We start from the raw sequence: 23,637 nt of genomic DNA, 5'->3' as shown, positions 1-23,637 counted from the left end.
TTACAACTCTATTGGGTAAAGCACCTATGCAGATTTTGGTATTTGTATCTTTCCAAGTGTCTCATAAACTCATGATGTTAACAACAATCAAGGTTATATTGTACACTGAACTGTGAGTTTGGAGCACTTCCATTTTTACACAACCCTGAATATCTCCAAAGATTCTCAAATGCCTATAAGTCCCTGATATATTACAAAATGCTTGAATCCTTGTACTTATAATATGCAGACATCAATGCATGTTATGCATTGCTCATGCCAAACCCTTTCTGTGCTGTAACATGAAGCAGTGGTCAGGCAGAAGGGCAGTTGAAATCTTGGAGCATAAATACATTGAAGATTACTAACAAAGGACAAATTAATGGTAACAGGAATCATTGACTTTTTATTTAAACATTTATTGAAGTATATCACTCATACATCAACATACATAAATAATAAGTATATAGTAAAAGGTGTGAACTTACACAACAAACATGCATAACATCATACAGGGCTCTCATATATCACCCAACCACCAATACTGTGCAGTATTGTAAAACATTTTTCACAAATGATGAAAGAGCACTCTCAAAATATTACTTCTAGCTAAATTTCTTACATTTGGTGTATTTCCCCCCAAAACTACCCTATTATTTTTATTTTTAAATCATTCATACATGAATATACATAAATAATAAGTATGGTAAAAGTTGTGAATTTACAAAACAAACATGCATAACATCATGCAGTGGTCCCATACATCAATCCACCACCAACACCTTGCATTGTTGTAAGACATGGTACAAATTATGAAAGAATATCACCAAAATCTTACTACTAACTATGGTTTATAGCTTACATTTGGTATATTTTTCCTGCAACCCATGCTATTGTTTTTTAAAATATATTTCTATTTCAGAAGTTGTGAATCTACAAAACAATCATGCACATGTGTAGAATTCCCATTTTCAACACCCCTTCATCAACAAACCATACTGTGGTAGAATATTTGTTACAGATTATGAGATTATATCATCAGAATATTACCACCAACCATGGTCCATAGCATACATTTGGCAGTTTTGATACTCCCCAATTATCAACACAGTACATCTTTGTCATAGATACATGAATATTACAGTATTGCTGTTAACCACAGTCCACAGGTCACTCCAGTTGTATTTTCCCCATGTTTCTCCATATTCCCACCACTCTGCAAAAGTGACATATACCTGTGCTAGCTCACAGAAGGACACTTTTGCATCTGTTCCATCAACCACGATTCTCATCCACCTATCAGTTCACCGTGCTATTAAGTCCCTAGATTATTCTCTAACTTTCTTTCAATTAACATTTACATCCCTAGACTACCCTTTCCAGCCGCATTCCCATTTATAAACTAGCTGTTACTTGCTATGTGTTACCATCAACTCTATACATTGCCACTGTTTTACAGTAAAGTTAATTAAAACTTCTAGATACATTAAGCACCAGTAGTTGTTCTCAGCCCTCCTATCTCCTTTAACAATCTACCACCTACCACCTGGTCTTGAAGATGTTTTCCTACATTTTCTTCTAGAAGTTTTGTAATTCTTGTTTATATATTTAGGTCTTTGGTCCATTTTGGGTTATTTCTTGTATAAGGTGTAAGATAGGGGTCCTCTTTCTTTCTTTAGGTTATGGATATCCAGTTCTCTCAGCACCATTTGTTGAGTGGACTGTTCTGCCCGAGTTGAGTAGGTTTGACAGCTTATCAAAAATCACTTGACCATAGATGTGAGGGTCTGTTTCCAAATGATCAGTGTGGTTCCATTGGTCTGTGTGTCTATCTTTATGCTAGTACAATGCTGTTTTAAGCACTGTAGCTAGGTAATATGACAAAGTCTGAAAGTGAGAGTCCTCCAACTTTGTTTTTCCTTTTTTAGATGTTTATGGCTATTTGGGATCCCTTGCCCTTCCAAATAAATTTGATATTTGTGTTTTCCATTTGTTTAAAAAATGATGGTGGAATTTTTATTGGAATTACATTGAACATTAAATCTGTATATGAAATTGGATAGAATTGACATCTAAATGATATTTAGTCTTCCAATCCATGAGCATGGACTGTTCTTCCAATTCTTTCAGTCTTTTTTTATTTCTTTTAACAATGCATTGTAGTTTTCTGAATACAAGTTCTTTATATCCTTGGTTAAGTTATTCCTAAGTATTTGGTTCTTTTAGTTGCTATGGTAAATGGAATTTTTTTTCCTGACTTCCTCCTCAGATTGTGCATTACTGGTGTTTTTTAAAGTCTATTTCATCTGATATAGCTACTCTGGATTTTTTCTCTCTTTCTGTCTTCCTCCCTCCCTCCCTTCCTTCCTTCCTTTTCTTTCTTTCCTCCATTGGTGGAACATCTTTTTTCCAGCCTTTCACTTTCAGTCTATTGGTATCCTTTGTCTAAGATGAGTCTCTTGCAGATAGCGTGTAGATGGCTCACATTTTCTTATCCATTCCACAAGTCTGTTCCTTTTGATTAGGGAGTTTAATCCATTAACATTCAATGTTATTACTGTAAAAGCAGTTCTTATTTCACCAATTTTGACCTTTGGGTTTTTACTGTCATATTTTATTTTCACCACTTTTTTGACACTTTGTTACTTTTACTAATACAATCTTCATTTCTAGACTCTCTTCCAAGCCTCTTGTCTTTTCATTTCAGACTGTAGCACACCCTTTAGTATTTCCTGCAAGGCTGGTTTCTTTGTTATAAACTTTCTCAGTTTCTGTTTATCTGTGAACATTCTAAATTTGCCCTCATTTTTGAAAGACAGTCTTGCTGAATATAAGATTCTTGACTGGAAGATTTTCTCTGAAAGTATCTTAAATATGTCATACCACTGCCTTCTTACCTCCATGGTTCCTGATGAGAAGTCAGCATTTAATCTTATTGGGTATCCCTTATAGGCTATGCATTGCTTTTCTCTTGCTGCTCTCAGAATTATCTCTTTGTCTTTGGCACATGGCATTCTGATTAGAATGTGTCTCAGAGTTGTTTATTTGGATTTATTCAGATGGGAGTATGTTGTGCTTCTTGGACACAGATATCTATGTCTTTCAATAGGGTTGGGAAATTTTCTACCACTATTTCTTCAAATATTCCTTTTGCCCCTTTTTCCTTCTCTTCTCCTTCTGGTACAGCTATGACATATATGTTTGCTCATCTCTTGCTGTCCTTTAGTTCCCTAAGATCTTTTTCAAATTTTTCCTTCTTATCTTCATCTGATCTTTTATGTGTTCACTTTCAGAGGCGGTATCTTCAAGCTCACTGACCTTTTCTTCTGCCTCCTCAAATATGCTGTTATATGAGTCCAGGATATTTTTAATTTCTTTTATTGCACCTTTCATTCCATGAGATCTGCTAGTTTTCTATGTATGCTTTAAAATTCTTTGTGCTTATCCAATGTCTTCTTAATATCCTTAAACTCTTTAACCTTCTCATTGAATTTATTAAGGAGATTTGTTTGAACATCTATGATTAGTCATCTCAACTCCTTTTTGTCATCTGGAGGTTTACTTTTTTCCTTTTACTGGGCGATATCTTTCTGTTTCTTGGTATGGATTGTAGTTTTTTTGTTAGTATCTTGGCATCTGGCTTACTAGATGTGTTTATTCTGGGTGTAGTTTCTCTCTTTAGTTTAGGGCTTTCTTGCCCTTTCTCCCTTGCTGGTTGTGTAGAAGGAGTTGAGGATAGATTTGGTGCTGTAAGATGTGGAGGTTAAATCTGTCCATGTTGCCCTAGGGACCCATGAAGCTTCCCACCTTTCTCCTTTGCCAGGGATAGGAAAAGAGCCACAGCTATGTATAATAATCCAAGTTGTGCAATCCAAGACCATATTTGCCTGGAGATGCAGATGAAGTTTCATGCCCCTTCTTCCCCTGCCTGGGCAGGGATGGAGCTGCAGGTGTGGGCAGTAATCTATGCCATGTGGGTCCAAAATAACCACAGTTGCCCAGATAGACTTCTGACTATTCAGTCTGTGCTGGCCCAATGTACCTGCAGGCACTAAGAGAGGCTTATACTAGTCCTGTCAGTTTCCTCCCTGCCAGAGGTGGGGTTGAAGCCTAGGATATCCTTGCAGTCCAATCTGGGTGGAAAAAGCTGGTCCCTACATTCACTGTGATTTTCAATCAGCCCAGCTTCATGTCATGCTGGGGGTGAAGTCAAAATGGAGGCTACCAGGTCTCTTTCTGACTTGGACAGGTTCAAACTTCAGTTGTTCTCCACCAGAGTAAGATGAGCACCAACCTCTGTGGTGTGGCCTGCAGTTACCCAGAGATGCTGGTACAGCCCCTCCCCCCCCCCCCCCCCCCCCCCCGCCCCAGCTTCCTTCCTCCTGGAGGTGGCACTGGGCTTAAGCTAGAGCAGATATCTGATCTGGATGGAAAGGAGCAGGTTCCTACCATTCCTGTGATTTTCAGTCAATCCCATGTGCCTTTATGCTGGGGACAGACTTAAAATGGTGGCTGTCAGCCTTTTTCTGACTAGGACAGGTTAAAACTTTAGCTATTCTCAGGATTATACTTTAGCGAGCCAAGTTTACTAATCAGTAGCTGACGTTGGTGCCAAGCCATCTCTTCCTCCCCCATTTTTGGGAAATGGAGCTTCCAATTCCAGCCATGGACTAGCTCCTGAAGTGGCTTGCACTGCCAGTGGAGAATGAGCCCCGGCCTCTGTGGTATGGAGCGCTCTACTCATGAATCTTCTCTGTAGGTGGACAGTCTCCTTCTTCCATTCTTTCAAGGATGTTATAGGGTGTTTTTCTGCTCTCCTGGAACCCCCAAACAGGTGCTTTAGATAGCTCTGGGTGATTACTAACTGCCCTGTAGCACAAGCTGACTGTTGGAACACCTTACTCTGCTGCCATCTTGCTGATTTTTCAGAATCATTGGGTTTTAATAATGTGCTTTTTAAGGCATCACATAGCAATTTAAATAAAGAAAGATGAAAGATTTCAATTTCCAATTCTATGCTGAAAGATCCAAGGTTAGGATAAGGTTGTAGCATAGCTTGTTTATTAGCATTGTGAAAAATAATGATCAAGTTAATTAAAATTGAATTATAGTGGACCTATCTAGATAGACCCACAGCTTCCATTTTAATGAATTCCATTAAAGGTAGCAGTGATGATTTAACTGTTTTGAAACAAGCTCAGTGGTTTTTATAAAGGATCTATTGTGCACATTGCTCCCATGTTCCTGTTGGTAAAGCAGTAGTGGCAGGATATTTACTCTGGAATACTAGAAATTGCTGTGACCCTGACTGCTCTGCAGTGAATTTTGTAATGAATTCATGATGTCCATGCTCTTGGGGAAGAGTAGCTACAATCAGTGTGTAATCACTCCCTACAGAACTCTTTCACCTTCAAAGAATGATAGTAACATGGAGACAGGTGGGTCTAAGTAGAGATCCATTGCAGTCCTTTTGCAATAATTGGAAACGTCAAAATATTTAAATGTCCCCTCATATATAAACAGTTGTATTTTCAGTATCCTACAGCTTGATGAAAAGTATAATAACAGAAAACCCCTGTGAATTCAACAGTAGTTTGCATTTTATTTGTCACAACTTCTACACATATTGGGGAATAATAATTTTTGTTTGCCCCTATGATGTTTTAGTTCTTGGACAAAACTGTTGAGTTTTTGTCCTTCTCTTTCCCTCTCCCCACAGGATGGAGCCAATTGGTATCGGAAATAAAAGACATATACCAGTGTTTCTAAATTACCCCTTGCAATGTCTACTTGGGCAGGAAGCTGGGAGAAAAGGAGAGTGGATTACCATGGTCTAGATATCAGCATACCTGGCATCTACTTGCTCTTTCCATGAGAATTTTCTTATAACTTACCATGAATGTCTTTTTAATATATTTGTATTTGTAATTAGAACAGAATAAAATTAAAGAAAGGATAAAGCGGAGTATTTAATCTTTGTCCTTATGCTGAAGATTAAGATTTATGTAGTGGATAATTCAAGGGTCTTCATATAGTAAGTAAATCTGGACTTTACTGGCATCGAGAAATGGCCAATGATGCTAGTAACCACCACCCAGTGTGAACCATTTTTTAATGTTCTTATTGTTGATTTTTAAGTAACTAATTCACACTTGGATCTTAATGCCTTGTGACTATTCAAATACCATCCGAAGTTATAACAAATACCCATATGTTGCCTTATTTAAGCTCATTTTCACTCTAATAATGAGTTATTACATAAATTTGCCTGGTGTCCTAGACTGTTAAAAAATTTAATGAAAATGCTCTATTAATGATTGAAGTGATGAATGCACAACGATGTGATTATAGCAAATACCATTGATTGTACACTTTGGATGAATTTTATGCTTTATTAATATGTACCAATAAAGTGGTTGTTTTTTTTTTAATGTGTTTTCATGGACTGTTAGTTTACATTTAAGCAGAGTGTGCTTCATCCTGGAAAAAGCTATTTTCACTGTGATCCCTGCAGCTATTAAATAAAAAATACAACGGTAAATCTACTAATCTTACCTCAATAAAATGCAAATACAGTTTTCTATCATTAATGGGTTTATCTACATAAATTATACAAATTTGTATATTTCAGAAACTTGATCAGTAATTTCAACTGAAACATGGATAAAACATGTGCAAATTAATGATATAATCATATTAATAGTACTGAATTTTTGACTTATTGGACTTTGTTTAGAAATTATTTGTTTGCAAAAAAACATTGGGATATAACATATTAACAGAAACTGTTTGTAGATGAGGCTAAAAGTAGATATGTATTGTAGTTCTAAAGGGAGCATTTTGTGCTAATAAAATTAAAGAGCAAGTTTTCTATAATCTTTTCTTTATGTTAAAATATTAACACAAATCTTTAGCTTTGAAAAGTCTATATTAATATGACCTCCGTGTGCAAAATTTATTAAAGCAACCACTTGATTCTAAATTTTTTTTAATCCAATGGAGGCACATCATAAGGAAATAATAAATCAGTTCATAAATGGCAGGGAGCTTAATCTTAAATATTTCTTTTATAAAATTAGTTTTAGTAAAGTCCTAATGAAATTAACATTTTTACAGTAATCTCTCAAAAAGGAGAAAGGAGGTAGGCAAAATCGGTAAATTTTGAATCACTTTTAAGCCTACAAATGACATTTCTCTGAGTTTCCTTTTGACTTAAATAAGTATAGAGGACTTCACACCAAATATGTATGATTTTAGAATTTCATAAACAATTGAAGTTAGAGATTCAACTAAACAGTATTGTTGTTTTTGTCTTAGGCTTTCTTAGTGTAGTGCTTAATCCAGAAACTATTTTAGTGTTTGTAAACTGATTTTCAAAAGATTTGAATACTATCATTGAATTTCTATTATTTATAGTGAGTGTTTTTTTCCTATTATTGTACAATTGAAAGCCAAAGATTTTAGGGAATGTATGCTAAGAAATACCCACCTGGTAAATACATGAACAATTTCACAGTCAGTTGTCTTCTGGTCTTTTAAGAATGCCTTGATAGTTCACAGAACAAATGAACAAAAATTTAAAATATGTCAAAGTGTCTTTATAATCTGCTTGAAGTCTAGGGTAGAGTCTGAAATAATGATATAACATTACCATATGAAAAGTAAGTCTTTTGTTTGCCTGTGAAGATGATGCCAGTACCTTTCAGAGACTAGATATTAGCCAAGAATAAATATCCTCATTGTAGCATTATCTCGCATTACCTTAAAGGAAAGAAGATAAATTTATCCCAACCTTTTTGGTTTACCCATTAGTCAGTGATTGAATGTAAATCTCTTGAAGGCAAGGTTCAAGTATGAACTGACTTTGCATTCTGCACAGGGTCTTTTGCATTTAGGATGTGCTAAACACTTTCTGCTTGTGGAAACTAACCATCCATGTACATGGCAACAGCTATTTTCTTGAATTTGCTAATTTCTCTTGAAATTATTCTTCTTCCCTAGATCATAAAATGACCATTATTGGGCTTAACTCCTTCCCCTCTTTGTTTCCGGTTGCTTGCAATAGTATTTGAGCCTCCACACAGTTTAGAAGAGCTTAAGTAGGGATATAGGCAATGCTCACATTAATAATGAATGTTTAGTCTCCGAGTCTCTACCCCACAGGATTGATGGAAATCTCAATCCCACTAAGCCTTCCTCCTGGGTGGTTTATGTGCGCTTCTTTGGAATTGTTAGTATTTTCCCACTCAGATTTCAGTGCTACTGTCCACTCTTTTACCTGGTGGCTGGTAACCTGGAGGACTCAACTGGATTTGATTTCTTGTTTGCTGTCTCACCTACAAATGTTGAGGTGGGAGATGTTCTCTCCATACTGCTCTAAAAATTATTTTATTGGACTCCACAAAAGGTGGCCTTGCTCAGTTTTGTTTATGTTTTGTTTTTCTAATCCCCTTTCTTGAGTAACTTGGAATCATTTTCCCCAAGTTTGAGTCAGAGGACATTTGAATTTCCCATCCAAAAGCATCTTTCGTCCTTGAAAATCCAGCTGGTCTCAGGCCGAAGTACAGTTTCTATCTTGTAGGACTAGTTCCTACTTTAGCTATCTAGAAGCCTCTTTTATGGGTCCCTCCATTCTTGAATAATGCACACATAGTGGAAAGTTTTCTACAGAGGTACTCTAGGATAGATTGCTTAGAAAACTTATATTTGTACACCTCAGTTTTAACCCCACATTATTCTCATCCTATTTCCCAGACTAATCACTTTACTCCTGCAATGTAAGTTTTCACAAATCTTGCTTCCTGCCCTTTTTAAAATTTGAGTATAAATTTGAGAAAAGTAAGGGAGAGGATAATAACTGTTTAATAGAAGTAGTATCCTTGTCTTTACAATAGCCCATTTCTTGAACTACCCCCTTGGGATCCTCATCTTGGAATGTCTTCCTAGTTTATTTTGAAAAGCTTTCAAAAATAATATTATTATTTCTTTATTTCCCAAGGTATTTATATGAGATAATTTTTCAAATATTAAATCAGTAGTTATCCCAACTTTATTTTTTACCAATTGGCCTATACTTATCTTCACTGTCTTAACAAACAAGCATGTAGCTTCAATTTTTCTTCAATTTCACTTCAAGATCTTAAAATCAATTTTCATTTTCCAGGGACTAATTTTCAAGTTTGAGAGTTACCTAAATTACTTGCTGTTCTTCCTGATATTTCCATCTGCTTTTTAACCAATTCACTACTCATTAGTATCTCCAACAGATGGTGAACATGGAGAGAAAGAGGAAGAGCAGGTAATTTTGCTGTTTGTTGGAAACTTAAATAAAGGATTTAAAAAATAGGATAGGATATTAAAACTAATACCTAAAATGGAACCTAAAATTGGCATGAAAATGAAAGGATGAAAATCTCACTCCTCATCAAAGATTGTAATGATAACAATTATTTTCAAGCTTTTGACCAAGATAAGTGAAATTATGCTGTTCTTATACACAGAGGTGCTTCTGCTGACATGGTAGTGAAAAGAATTCAGAATTTGGACTCCAATAGCCAAGCTCAAGTCACCTCTCCATCCTTTATTAGCTTAACTGATTATGAGCAAGTCATACAATGTTTCTCATGTAAAATACAAACAATGATAGATTTTTCATAGGATTGCTGATGAAGAAGCAGCACATATGAAACAGCCCTTAAAAAACTACAGACATATTTCTATTATTTTATTGTCATTGTAATAATTATTCATGTATTAGAATGGGTTAAATTGATACATTTTTACTTTTTTAGTTTTTGCAAGATAGCTTACTAAGTTCATGGTTATGTTTGCACTATGTAAATATAGAACTTTTTTTTCCTCCATGATAATCTAATTGGCTTTAGGTGAATGAAAGCACTGTCCTCTGTCTCATCTCTCTAGTTAACTAAGAAGCAGCCCAAACTTTCCATCATTGGTATCAGAATTCATAATGAGGTAAAGGTTCTTCCTTCTCTTTAAGTTTCAATATTATCTGAAACCAGGTAAAGTAGATAATGCAAAAGGGAACAAAATGGAAATGGGGAAAATTACATTCATTATTTAAAAAGAATTTGGAATATGATGAGAAGAGAATGAAATGAGGATCACATAAACAGAGGATTAAGCTTGGATCATACATGACACCGCAATTAGACACATGAGTTATTAATGTTAAGAACTTACAATTTACTATCTGCTTTCTTAGAAGGCAATAGAAAAATATGTTTAAAGTCATACATTTAACTAAGGAATATTGTAAGTAAATAATTCCAGGGAGCAGAATAATGTTGTTTCCTTGGCATATTTAATTTTCTTAACTTTAAACTTAATAAGAGTCCCACGTGAGGGTGAGCTTGAAATGTTCAAAAGGTATGCATATTGAAAACAAGCCTGTTTTGCTGTTGTTTAGGTCCTCAAATAGAATTAGGTTTTAAAAATATGTTCAGTTTTACATCAGTTTTTAATCCAGAAGTGGGAAGCTGAATGTCTGGAGAAATATTTCATTTTATGGGTGTGCATGTGATGTATGTGTGTACATGTGTATAGTCATGTACTCACTGGTGATTACAGAAAGGAGATGGAACGAGCTGAAATGTGCTGAAAGGGAAAAGAGAAGCTGTCTGGAGAAACTGGGAGTCAGCTAGCACAAGAAAACTCTAGAATAGTTAATGAGAGATTTAGAAATGGCCGCTGAAGGTATACAGCAGGACCTTTTTTATGGGAACTGGCTTGGGGAAATCTGTATAACTTGGAAGGTAGAGTTTGGTTCTTTACCATAATCTAGGGAAACTCTTGAGTCTAGGTTTAAACAGCATCAAAGAAAACCATTGTAATTGGAAACTGAGATTTGAATTGGGCACCCAGACTAAAAGGATCTTGCTTTGGTTAGTAATGGGATCCAAACCGTTAAACATTCTCGGCATGTGCTCAGAGATGAAAAACAATTAGACATATACAAAATGTTAACAATACTTATTCCTGAAGGAAGAGATTATGAGCAATTTAAAAATTTCTTTCTTTATGCTTTTCTGTAGCTTCCAAGTTTCATGAATTAAGCATGTATTAATAAGGTAATTAGACAAAAACCAACACATGCTATTTTGAAAATAAATTTAATTATGGAATTTTTTGCACCTTCTCCTTTGAGGATCTGAGGGAACAATGGCCTGCAACTTGGGCTGCCTCCAAAAATAAGTCAATTCAAGAGGTTAATACCATGCTACACTCAGTTCCTAAATGAGGCACATAGTATGCTTCATTTTTAAAGTCCTTGGCTGATAGCAAACCTGTGACAGAATTGTAGAGGCAGGAAGGAATCCACAGCCATATTAATCTTTCTCTCTTTTTCTCTTTCTCTCTTGTTGAAGGGGTTTCACTGGATTGGTTTTGTCTCATCATTTTATCAGTAGTGAGCACTTCCTTTCCCTGAATAATTTGCTCTGAAGTGTCAGGAGGGTGGGCATGAAATTTCCTCCATTGCTTCCCACTTTTATTTAGTTAAGATAAAGCTAGACTTACCCCACAAAAGAACTTCATCAGGAAATAAGAACAAAAACAAAAACAAAAATTGCAGTTTAGAAACAGACATGCTTAGAGTATAGCCTTTTATCTTACTCCTGAAATCGGATCTTGGCATATTCTAGTACTCACACAAATTCTGCATTGTTTGTGAGAGCCTGTAGGAAATGTTAGGATTTTGGCAATTCTTGACTATTCATTTTTGTTACTGTGTTTTTTGCCTCTTAGGAATTTATTTTTTCCTAAATGAAAACATAATTAAAGTGTTCCAGTGTCTGATATTAATGGACAGTTGAGTAATATGACATTACATTACTCTTCGACTAAAGTCTTCAAAGAATCCATCAATAAATTTGTTGGAAAACTTTGCAATTTTTAAATTAGTAAAGTAAGTTAAAACACATTTTAATCCATACTTGTTTACTAGTAACATGTGACTCATATACTTGGACTATTAGATGAAAAGATTGTAAAAACTTTTGCTGAGGTTCCCTTAATTATGTTCCAGTCAAAGAATGGCCTGACTGAAGCGGTGTCCCAAGAACTTTGTCTGGGCTACTTTTCCTGTCCTTGACTTTGGCAATACTGACATTCAAACATCTTGCGCAAGAGTGGTGAGGCCATTATGTTCTCTCTCCTTCCTCTAACCCTTTCTTTTCCCTTTCCTCCTTTTCCTCCTCTTATTTCATGTCTAGGACCCTGGAATGCTCTGATTCTGGAGGTGTTACACACCCCAAAGTAAATCCTTAGGGTCCAGGAACCTTTCTGCTTTTCATACTGGACTTCACTCGAGCCTTCTTCGGAGGGCGTCTATGACCTGGGGATCCTGGAAAGTTAGCGCTCACCCTGGAATCATTTTGTGTTTTGTAGAATTCATCTGAAGCATGCCTTTAATTAGGATTTGAGATTGACTGGTGAAATTCTGCTTAGAGTGGTCCCCTGGGCAAATTCACACCAAAGACCCTGGGGACTGAACAACAGGCACCACTTTCCCCGAAGTCTGATCAGGCACATCAGCATCCTTCTATGCTTAGAATTAGACTTAAAGTCTTTTGTTTAAGAGCTTCTTCGTTCCCCTAGAGTTGCTAAAATTTGCATGAGGGATCTCTCCAGTTGTCAATTCATTCACAAGAAAAAGAGGAATAACATGGTCTGAGTCTAGTGAACAACCAAGCACGTCCTAGTTCAGGTTATTACCTTTTCTTAGAAAGGAATTAACGGCCCTTCTTGCTCTGGAGGGAAATCAGAGGGGAAATGGAGGCTTGATAAATATACCCTCGCTTCCCCACTACTTCAATCCTCAGTGACAACTTTCCCGTCCATCTGTATATTACACGCACCAAAAAAGTGAATTCAAGTGGAAGTGGTGAAGGCAGAAGCTGGGAGAAGTGAAGGGAAAAGGCGCTGGATGCAAGGGTGGTCCTTAGAGGTGTGTCTTAATCTGTTTGGACTAGAGACTACTCAGTAATCTCTCTGAGTCTGAGTCCAATTTTGCATAGACTTGCATGTGATACTATTTGCTAGATCCTGAAATAGGTTACCAACATGACAGCTTCCTTGTCTTTTTAAAATGTCACAATCTTGAATCATACCTGTTGTCCCTTGTCTTCCTGAGGCATTTCAGTCTATCAACTGTATGCAGATTTCGTTTTGATTAATTTCATTGTTTTCCAGCTTTCATCTAACACTGCCTATCAGCATTCACATGCCAGGGTGCCAATGGAAGCACGGAAAGCCATAGAGGGCAATGAAGGTCATTTATTCACCAATTAGAAAATAATCCCTATTGCTGCCAGAATTCTATACACATTTTAGAAAAGGAAATGCCCAAATAGATTGTTTTCCCCTGCAGAATTTCATTTGATTCATTAGCGTGCTGAAAATACTCCAGCCCAAAAATCAGTTTTCTGGTAGAGCTCTGGGAGAGGGAAGATCACCAGGAAGAGGGGCACCAGGATATAGAGAAAGAGGTTAAATCGAGGAAAAGCACATCAGTGCCCAGTCAGTCTTTTAATTGGTTTTCTAATCAGACTACATTTTCTCCTTACATATCTCTGCTGGGGATCCCTGTTGAGGACAATTTATTTTGTGACTTAAAGAAAGCTGGTCATAATGTCCAAATAATCAAAAACAAAGATCTTTATATAGATATAGATATAGATATAGATATAGATATAGATATAGATATAGATATAGATATAGATATAGATATCCCAGGTAACCAATACTGTAAGATCTAGCTTTGAAAGACTTCTTTTTCATGGTAGTGGTGATGGGAGAGGGTGACATCAGCAAAATTTTTACTATTCTGGGGTCTTTCACACTGTGTAATTCTGAGAGCTCTTTTAAACCATGCCAAGAAAGTAATTATGCTTTGACTTTTTCTGAGGATTTAACTAGAAGCCATCCATCTAAATATGCTTTTCTAGGAATAAGGGTTTAATGACCCAGGCAATTCTGATTGGATAAAGACATTTTACAAAGACAGAGAGCTGGGAGAAGTAAAACAGGTGTGTGTGATTCGGCCAATGTAAAGCGGAGCTCCTTGAAGGCGGGAGACATGTATTCTTCATTCTTCTGGCACCCAAAACCTCAAATCTGTGATCAGCCCGTATCTATTATACATATGAAATGAGCCATGGGAGCTGCGGAGGGCCGAGGAAGGGTCGCCTCAGTCTGGTTGTCCCAGTTAACGCAAGGAGCCCGGTAAAGGCAGGCGCTGGGCGAAGGCGGGGACCCTCCAGGCCTCCCCGTAGAGCGGCTCAAGTCTTCTGAAGCTGCCAGTTGCCAAATGAAATCTGAAACCCCGGGCTGCGTCTGAGGGCTGGCCCCACTCAGTTGTTCCAGCCTCTTGTACTGTATATTTACACATTCACACACAATCACTCTTTCTAACTTCTGGGACTCCTTGCGCAACTGCTAGAATTTCTCAAGTGCATGTGGTAACTCAGCCCTGCTAAGACGGGAAAAAGCGGGGCCGTGAGGGACTCGGAGGCGAGCGGAGCCGTCAGGGCTGCGGTGGGGCGTGCAGAGGCGCGTGGGCGCCCGAGTCTGGGCGAGGACACCCACAACTTTCCACCGCGGTCTTTCATCCTTCTTGTATTTCCTCCGAAACTACAGCTGCGAAGCAACCAAGTGAATGGGGCGCTAGACTACCGCTTGCTGCGGGAAGTAAAGGAGCCTTCTTTTTTTCTTTTCTTTTTATTTCCTCCTGTCCTGGAGCCTTTTCCTTCGGAGCCACCGCCGTCCAGCGTCGGTCCGTGCGCTCCGAGCAGGGTAGGTGACGCCGCCGCGGGGGTGTGCGCCCGGGTCCCCGCGGGAGGGTCGGACCGGGCCCCCGCAGCGCGCCGCGTCTGCGGGCGCCGCTGCCTGCGACAGCGAGCGGTTGCGGGAGGCGAGGGACGAGCGCAGGATTGCGTTCTGGTGCAGTGTGTCCCTGTGCATGTGGGTACGCGCGCGCGTGATCTCAAAATGAGAAACAATGTCCCCTTTATAAAAAGAATAAAAATAGAGGAAGTGTGTGTTTCTGAGCTTAAACATTAGGATGAAATTAATAAGAGCTCTTTGTGCCATTCCCTCTTTTCCTATCCATCCTGCCTCCCCGCCCCCTCTCCCGTTTGTTTCCACTAGCGTCTTGTAAGAGTTTCGTAGATAAGAGACACACAGAGGTGAATTTTAATAATGAACACTTGTATTGCGAACGCAAAACCTTGGGGACTCTGGTGAATTTTGAGTTACCCAAAGGGTTTTGTTCAGATGCAAATAAATAAAAACATACATAAATAAATAACTTCTTGAAGTATCCCCTCCTCTCTAGAGGATAAACATGTAATAGGTTCTCATTAAATATATATATTAGACTGCATACCTTTCGTAAGTCTTCAAACAGAAGGAGAGATAATGTTACTCTGGAATCCTTAGAGATGTTCAGGTTTCAATATCAGCAGGCAATAGGGAACCCAGCCTCCCTTGTGTCGTTCTATTTTAATTCATTTGAATTAAAAGATCATTTTCAAGCAATTTCTGTTCCCATCGTATTTTATTTTAGGTTCTTCTTGTTGTTGATGTTTTTAATCTACCAAGACAGTGTCACTTCATCTCTTTCTAAAGAGGAAATAAAGAAATCATGCTGGGTATTTGAACTATAAAAGTTGTAAAGAGTTTGCCTATCCATAAGTAAAACAATATGTGTTGCTGTGTCTGCTAAAACAAGTTAATTTAAATCCAGGAATATTTACAGTAGAATCAGGAGCTTTTACTCAATTACTGAGAAGATGGACAGACAGATAAAATACAATCTGTCCTCTGATTCTAATTAGAGCTCAAAACTAACCATTAAGGTCAAGAATGGATTTTGGTATTGAACTGGGCATTGTAAAACATATAACACACAGAATTAATATATTTGAAAAAAGCCAGAAAACAAGCATAAAACCACATCAGACTTGTTAAGATCTCGCTCCCCTTTGAAAATTTCTTAATAGGTCCTCTTCTCTGGTGATACTTCAACTTCTTTGATAGCCCAATAATAAAATTCCCACTTTTATCTTCCCTGTCTGACCATCAGGTACTATGTCAGAAAATCTGTTCTTTCTATAGAACCATTACTGAGTTGTCAAAGATTTTACCTTAGACATCTTGGAGGACTGAGATATTGACAACGTTTTAAGATAAATAACACTCAGAGGAAAAAGGTTCTTGATGGAAGACCCTTAAATGGCAGAGAAACTGAGTTTTTCAGATCTGGAGTTAGTTTGAGGTATGTGGAAGAAGTACACAGCTAGGGTGATAATGGGAAGGGGAATCTGTAATTTTTTCTACACATGAAAGGCTGCTTGCTGAAACTCAGTCTGCCCATGGCTCTCAACTATATTACTTGGTTTTATTACAAAATCTCAGGGGTTTGGATGTGAGATGGTGGGGGATGGGTGGAGGAAATCTCTGCAATGTTCTTTCGAGCTGTGTATCCTATGAACCTAAACCACCATTGAAAATACAAACCTGATAGTAAGTGGGAAAGAATTAAGTTCTCAAGGAAAATAAAAATTTGCTGCAGAACAAATGGCAATGAACCCTTCCAGATAAGATCATAGATTTAAGTGGAAAAGTGTTCTTGGCTGAACTCCGCAGTGAAATCCTTTGGAGTTCTGCTCTGGGATAGTAATGAGTAAAGCTCTGGGAGCCCTCGTTGGTCATGGTTTTATTTAGTGTGTGATCTTGGACTCTACAGGATGAAGGGTGGGGGTTGAGGGAAATGGGGGGTGGTGGGGAGGGATGAGGAATGTGCAGCAGGTGGTAATGAGTGTTACATTTGATGGCTTTGCTCTCTTAGCCAAAGCCTACTTGGTATTTATCAACAGTGCCCTTAGTAGTTTCTCTTTGACCTACTGGCCCATTGCAGTGTGTTTCCTTTCTGACTATTGCTGTCTGGGTTGGTTTCTCAGTGCTGAAAGTGGGCAGGGTTGCTGGCAAAGTCCAGGCCCCGTGTTTAGTTCCTGTTCTTAGTATTCACAGTGCAGTAGCGCCGTCTCGGTCACCTGTAGTTCTTTTCCTGTGTCATTTTCTAGCCGGTGGATTTCCCATGAATTGTGCTTGTGTAGTAGTGACTACTTCTTTTTGTAGTGGTTCAATTTCTGGTAAAGGTGGGTGCTTTGGTAAAACAGGATGGGAAAATGCGGAGAGCTTCAGCCTGCAGCTCACGAAGAAGGGACAGCCACTCTATTGGTCACATGTGGGTGTCGAGGAGGTTGATGATAACAAGAACCTGAGGCATCCATTCCATGCTGACCACATTTTATTGAGGAAATGACAGAAAAGATTTAAAGTAAAAAGATGCCTGTTTTCTTTTAAAGCCATGGCTGAAGTATTAAGATTTACTCCCAGATGGAGAAGGGTATTTAAAAATAAAATTGTAATAGTCAACATAGCAATGAAGTCAGAGTGTCAGAGCCTCAGTTTGAGTCTCGCAATGGTGATCCATCTGTCTTTGCTTTGTGAAGTCAAACTTTACAAGGGTATGATGGTTTCAGCAGCTAAGTAAAAGCACGTTTGGAAATGGAAGGAATATTGTGATGAAGTTAAAGGATATTCAGTTTTCAGAGTCATTGCATACATGTGTGCTTTTAAGCAGCATCTACACTCTACTGTGGCATTGCTACAATTAATCTTCACAAAAGGCAGATCTGATTGTGTCAGTCCCTTTTTCTAACATCCTTGGTGGATTTGAATGAACAACAACGTAAGCTCTAAACTTTTAACTCCAATAAAGTGTTTCAAAGCGCTACCTTTTCAGCTTCCACTTCCATTACAAGGACCCCTCACCGTTCACACTCTGACCCCCTTCTTATGGATTTTCATTCTCCAGGAATGACTTCTGTCTGGAAAGTACCTCTTGGTTCTTGGTATGTCTCCTCGAATGGAACTTCCTTTGGGAAGAGTTATTAAATTCCTTATAGGAAGAATAAAACATTTCATCCTGTCTCTTTCCATAGCACTTTGAATATACTTAGGATAATTATTTGAATACTATTTACATGCCCTACTCTACTATCCACTACTGTGAGTTCTGCAATGGCTGTGTTGGTGAAAGGGTAACCACATATCCCGGTGCCCAGCACAGCGTCTGATACATAATAAATATATGTTAATGTTTCCTAAAAACATAGGGCAGCAAATTTGTGATTGAATAAAATACCAGTAGATCCCAATTTATGTAACATGGATGTATTCCAAAAGTCCATTTGAAAGATGTCTATTTGGACTCAAAGTTCAATTTCTAAATGTAACAATGTTGCAAATCATGATTCACTTTCCAGACCAGCTCACTTATGCCTATTTAATCCCTACAATAGATGAAATACTGTGCTTTTCCAATCCAAATCAAAGCGAAGCAAAACAAAAAACTACTGTAGAATATTTTTTCTTTTGAAAATCATGAAATACACTTGAGTTTAAAGATAACAGAAACAGTTAAAATAGAAATGCATTTTCTAGATAGTTTTTATATTATCCTGTAAAATCTGTTATTTATCAAATCCCTGTAGAAAATCCTGAATTTGACTGTAAGACCTAGTAATGGAGTTAGACTTGGAGATGCTGTGTCTGTAGAATGGGCAATAGTCTTAATTAACCAAACAAAATAAAAATGATAATTTTGGCTTTAAAAATTTATCTTGAGTACCAGTGCTTGAGGAAAATTAGATTTAATTAAAAGAGACTGTGGAGGTGGATGAAGAGGAGGAACTTCAGACAGAGACCTTTCATTTTACTGATTCTTTATTACATTGATTTTCTATTCATCTCACTTGAGCACATAAAAAAAATCTGGTGTTTTCCTGAAAATCTTTGTCTCTGTCTACAGTTATTGTTGCCACCTAACAGTAGAAGGGAGTTGCACTTCATCTGGGCCAAAATAAAAATGGGCTAATTTAATTTTCATAGTGATGTTACCTTTGTCTCTTGCTAACTTGTTTAGCACGTGAGTCTTTTTTTCAATCAAGAATATAGAATTCCTGTGCTTTACGGGCTAGCCAGGAACCTCAAACGCAAGTTGTTCCTTGCTCAGTGCCTCTGAGAAACCTGGAGGAGCAAACATTGATATTTAACAGTAATTGTTTAACCATTCATTTACTCAAATCACATTACGCACCTTTTTCTTGAAAAGTCTTCATTAAACTCTACTTTAATATGATACTCTTTATTTTCCATGAGATCAATTTAAAAGAGACAGGCCACATGGAAAACATCTTGGCACGTTTTTTTGTCATATATTTCGATATTCCCTATATAAGGATCTCCACGATAAATTCATTTTTGCCTTTAATGTTAGGGATTTTTAGAAAGCAAGTCTCTCCTTACTAATACTCTTTGGTTAGAAGAAGACAGGCTAAGATATCATCAGTTTCTAATTCTGACTTGTCAAGCAAGAAGCTCAGAACTATTTGATGATCAGTTGTACGTTATCTTAGGTTTTCTTATGACATTGTTTGCATTCTTCCATCCTTTCTCTAAATGTATCCATCATGCCCATACTTTTTAAGTAAGCTAACTCAAATCCATTATGAAAACAGGTTGAGGTACCTTCATTTTTTTAAACTTTTCTTAGACACGTATTTTAATATTTATAAATGTTAATTTTGCAACTTTAATGTAGCCTTTTAGGACCAATAATTTTTCCACATAATTTTTGTGAGTCCTTGAAATATTCTTGGAACTGTTTTTCTACTCCTTGATGACCTTATCCCCAGATGTTACATTTCTTGGAATCCTTAGGAGGAAAATCAGGTCTCATTAACTTTGAAAGTAGATACTTAAGACCACACATGTGAGTTCTTTTCAGTATGTATATCTCATGGTATAAAAGACTTCCTTCAGGCAGTCTTTTTTTTTTTTTTTTTTAAAGATTTATTTATTTATTTAATTTCCCCCCCTCCCCTGGTTGTCTGTTCTTGGTGTCTATTTGCTGCGTCTTGTTTCTTTGTCCGCTTCTGTTGTCGGTCAGCGGCACGGGAAGTGTGGGCGGCGCCATTTCTGGGCAGGCTGCTCTTTCATTTCACGCTGGGCGGGTTTCCTCACAGGCGCACTCCTTGCGCGTGGGGCTCCCCCACGCGGGGGACACCCTTGCGTGGCACTGCACTCCTTGCGCGCATCAGCACTGCACATGGCCAGTTCCACACGGGTCAAGGAGGCCCGGGGTTTGAACTGCGGACCTCCCATATGGTAGACGGACGCCCTAACCACTGGGCCAAAGTCCGTTTCCCAGGCAGTCTTTGAGAAACAAGAGAAAACCTTCCTTTTCTTAGAAATGAAAGCTATCAAGAGATTGAAGTTTATGGAGCTATAATTAGGTTGTTTTCTGACTATTAAATTGACCTTCAGAGAATGAAGTAATTTTTCAAATTTCCAATCTTTTGTCCTGAATTTTTTCTCTTTCTTTGTGATTCACAGACTGTCAAAAAAGTTAATAAATCTGATAAATTAAGTACCTAATAATGAACGAGCACTCTGCGAGGTGACTTTCATATATTTATTCTAATTCTGTGAAGAACTCTTCAGATATTATGATTCCTATTAGAATTCCATGGGACTATTTAGGCTCAAAGAGGTTAAGAAATTTGTCCAAGATAATAGGTAGGTAGATTGAGTAGGAAATAAAGACCAGGTCTATTCAAATCCAAATACCACACTATATTTACTATGCCAGTGCCTTTCTCTTTAATTATCAATTTTAGAATCACAATCTAGGTGTTTCATTGGTTTGACATATGGTACAGACACTGACCTAAGCATAACCTCTGTAAACAGGGCTTAGACTTTTCTTACAGGTCTTTTCTGTGATAGTATTCTTGTGCTGATGATAAGTTGGTCCTCTTGGGATGGGTAACCACTATCAAAGTTCTTGTGTGAGCAAAGAGGCTCCGTTCACCACAGTTTGGTAACTGAATGAAACTATGGTGATCAACATGGCCATACTTTATTCAATAGTGACATATATATAACAGAAAGAGTGTGGTCCATTGAGTTCCAATGATCTCTTCCCACTCCTTAATTCTCAGATGTGGGGACATATGCTCCAGGGGTACTATAAGCAAAGGGTACAGTTGGAGGAAGGAAAAGGGGGAAAGCAGGTCTCAGTATCATGAGTAGAGACCCAACTGGGGAAAGCTAACACAGATGATTCCTTTGAAAATATCAAACACTTATTTCCATCAGTTGAAGATGAGAAGGAGAAAAAATTTGAATTAATGGTGGCAGTACTCACTGGGTACATAGAAATGGAATGAGCAATAAGGAAAATCATTCCTAGGCCAGTCTTTCTCAGGTAAGGAATATTTATCAGAAGAATTGGCAGTATCTCACTCTGGTTTGTAACAATACCTAGAAAAGAGAGTCTGATATCCTCCTTAAGGGGTCATATTCAATTGTTTGTTTCAATTGTTGGGAATATCTGGTTTTAAAATTTCTTATATGAAGGGACTTCCAGTAAGAACAGATGATTTCAGAGGTATGAAAGGTACCACGTTTTATCTTGTTGCAATCCAGTAGCCAGACCTAGGATTTTGGTACATGATGGTCCCTTCAGAATTTCTTCTTCTCTTTTTTATGTCCCATTCTAGTTAACAATTATTTGAAATGGTCAAGTGCACTGTTGATTGCTTTATATATAATCATCTGTGGGGTGTACAGTAGATCTTCTGCCTTCTCACATTTGTGCTTTCTGCACAACTTGCACTTTCTTTATGGAATGACTTTGTTGGTTTTGATGCGTTTAGGCCAAGTGAGCAGGTTCCGTGGGGGAGTATATGGAACACATAGGATTATCTGGGTGAAGAGTTTGGAAAACCTCTACATAACAGGTCAAGCAAGCTGCTGAAGAGAATGGATGGAAGAGGTGCAGAAACAAGGTCACAGAATAACAAGGGTCAGCAGCCAAGGAATCAAGAGGAAAGACAATTCCAGAGACAGTCCAGGGAACTACAACCCCGGGAGAGGGGAGACAGTGTATGATGTGGTCATTAAGAATTCACTGTCTGCCTAAAAATAGGTAACAATTATTGAGGCCTTACTATGTGCTAGTTATGCCAAGCACTTGTCATGGCTTATCTCATTTAATCCTCACAGCTACAACACGAGTGGATCCTATTATTGCTTCTTTTTTATGGATGGGAAAACTGACACTTTGGAAGGGAGGCTGAATAACTTGCCTAAATCGCATAGCCACTAAACATTGTGTCTGGGATTCAAAACTAAAATATCTTACTCCAAGGGAGCAACCTTTACCATTATGGTCTAGAAGTAGACCAGGATTCAAATCTGGTTCACACACATGCCTTGTGACCACAGTTTTCTCTTCTGTAAATATGGGCATTTAATAATACCTACTTCATAGTGCTACTCTGAGGAGTAAGTGAGCAATGCATATATAGAGCCCTGGAAGGGAGTATGGCATCTGCTGAGGATCAATAAATGTCAACAGCAGTTATTATTAAACTAAATAATGACCATGAGAGCCTTAGAATTTTTCAAACTGTAGATATTGGTCAATCTGTAGTCATTAAATCAATGATTGGCTCATTACTACCATTTCTTTTGGAATGAAAAGGAATAGAATAGGTTACAATGGAATGGCATTGAAAAAAATCAGAATCACTATGTAGTAAAGTATGAATCATTTTATATAATTTAAATTTCAGTTGTGTGTATGTATCTCACACACTGGATCAAAATTAAAAATGGAGTTCTGATTGTTGATAACTGTCAAAAAAGTAGTTTTCAAAAATCCTTTAGAGCAGCAGGATATAAATTGTGGTTCCAGCTCTAGCATTATCTGAGTTTCAACTGGAAACTTGTTAGAAATGCAAATTTATTGAGCCCTACCCCATACCACCTGAATCAGAAACTGTGGGGGTAGTGCCCAGGAATTTGTTTTTTTTAAACAAGGCCTCGAAGTGATTCAGATACCAGCCAAAATTTGAGAAGCAAATTTATTTGAGAACCAAAAGTATTCAAAGGTAGCACTTAGAAATCAAATGAAAAAGTTAGATGAGGGTACATCTGAAATGCATGTTGATGCCTATAGGTGCTTAACATACATATTGACATTGTATCAACTAAAGATTTTAATTCTTCCTAGATTGCTGTCAAGTTGGTGTGTGACTTTGGTTTTGTATAGTTGTTCTTTTTCTGTGTTGTCTGCTCACAGTGCAGATAGGTAAGTCTCACAGATGGCAACTGGTTTACTAGTACAAGGACATTAAGTAGTTAGATTTTCTTCTGCGTTCTAAAACTACAGGATAAAAACATTTTCTCTGTGTAGCCTTGAGTATCTTAATTTGTGTTTATTTGAAACATTTTAATGATAATAGTAATATGTCTAAACAGCTATAACAATTAGGAATTAAATTAGAAATCTCATTGTCTTACTAATTGAGATATTTATTTTGAAAAGCGCATGCAGACGAGAGATTGTCAATTTGGTCAATGCCATAGTAATACCGATGGGAAACTGCTTGGTAAAAATGGAAATAATAGAAATTTATGTAGAGGATATTCTTCTCAAAGAAAATGATATTTGTGTTTAAGATATTTACTGATTGCCATTACTTTAAAGAAAGCAGATAA

At 37.5% G+C, this 23,637-nt stretch overlaps 1 protein-coding gene across 2 annotated transcripts in view; it reads left to right on the top strand.

The window, feature by feature from the left end:
* The window catches only part of ARHGAP24 (Rho GTPase activating protein 24), a 527,050-nt gene that overhangs the window by 7,204 nt on the left and 496,209 nt on the right, over window positions 1–23,637 (top strand). Inside the window, exon 1 of one of the 2 annotated variants that reach the window (XM_058296028.2) lies at window positions 14,409–14,793. The exons of the other annotated variant lie outside the window; for it this stretch is intronic. The gene's annotated coding sequence lies outside the window, so the exon portion shown is untranslated. Of the gene's footprint in view, window positions 1–14,408; window positions 14,794–23,637 lie in introns of those variants that run through there. 2 annotated transcript variants of the gene reach the window in all.

The sequence above is a fragment of the Dasypus novemcinctus genome, chromosome 1 (genome assembly GCF_030445035.2).
Source record: "Dasypus novemcinctus isolate mDasNov1 chromosome 1, mDasNov1.1.hap2, whole genome shotgun sequence".
In the NCBI taxonomy this organism is placed as follows: domain Eukaryota; kingdom Metazoa; phylum Chordata; class Mammalia; order Cingulata; family Dasypodidae; genus Dasypus; species Dasypus novemcinctus.
Note: the sequence above shows the minus strand (reverse complement) of the source record. Positions and strands in the feature narration are given on the sequence as shown.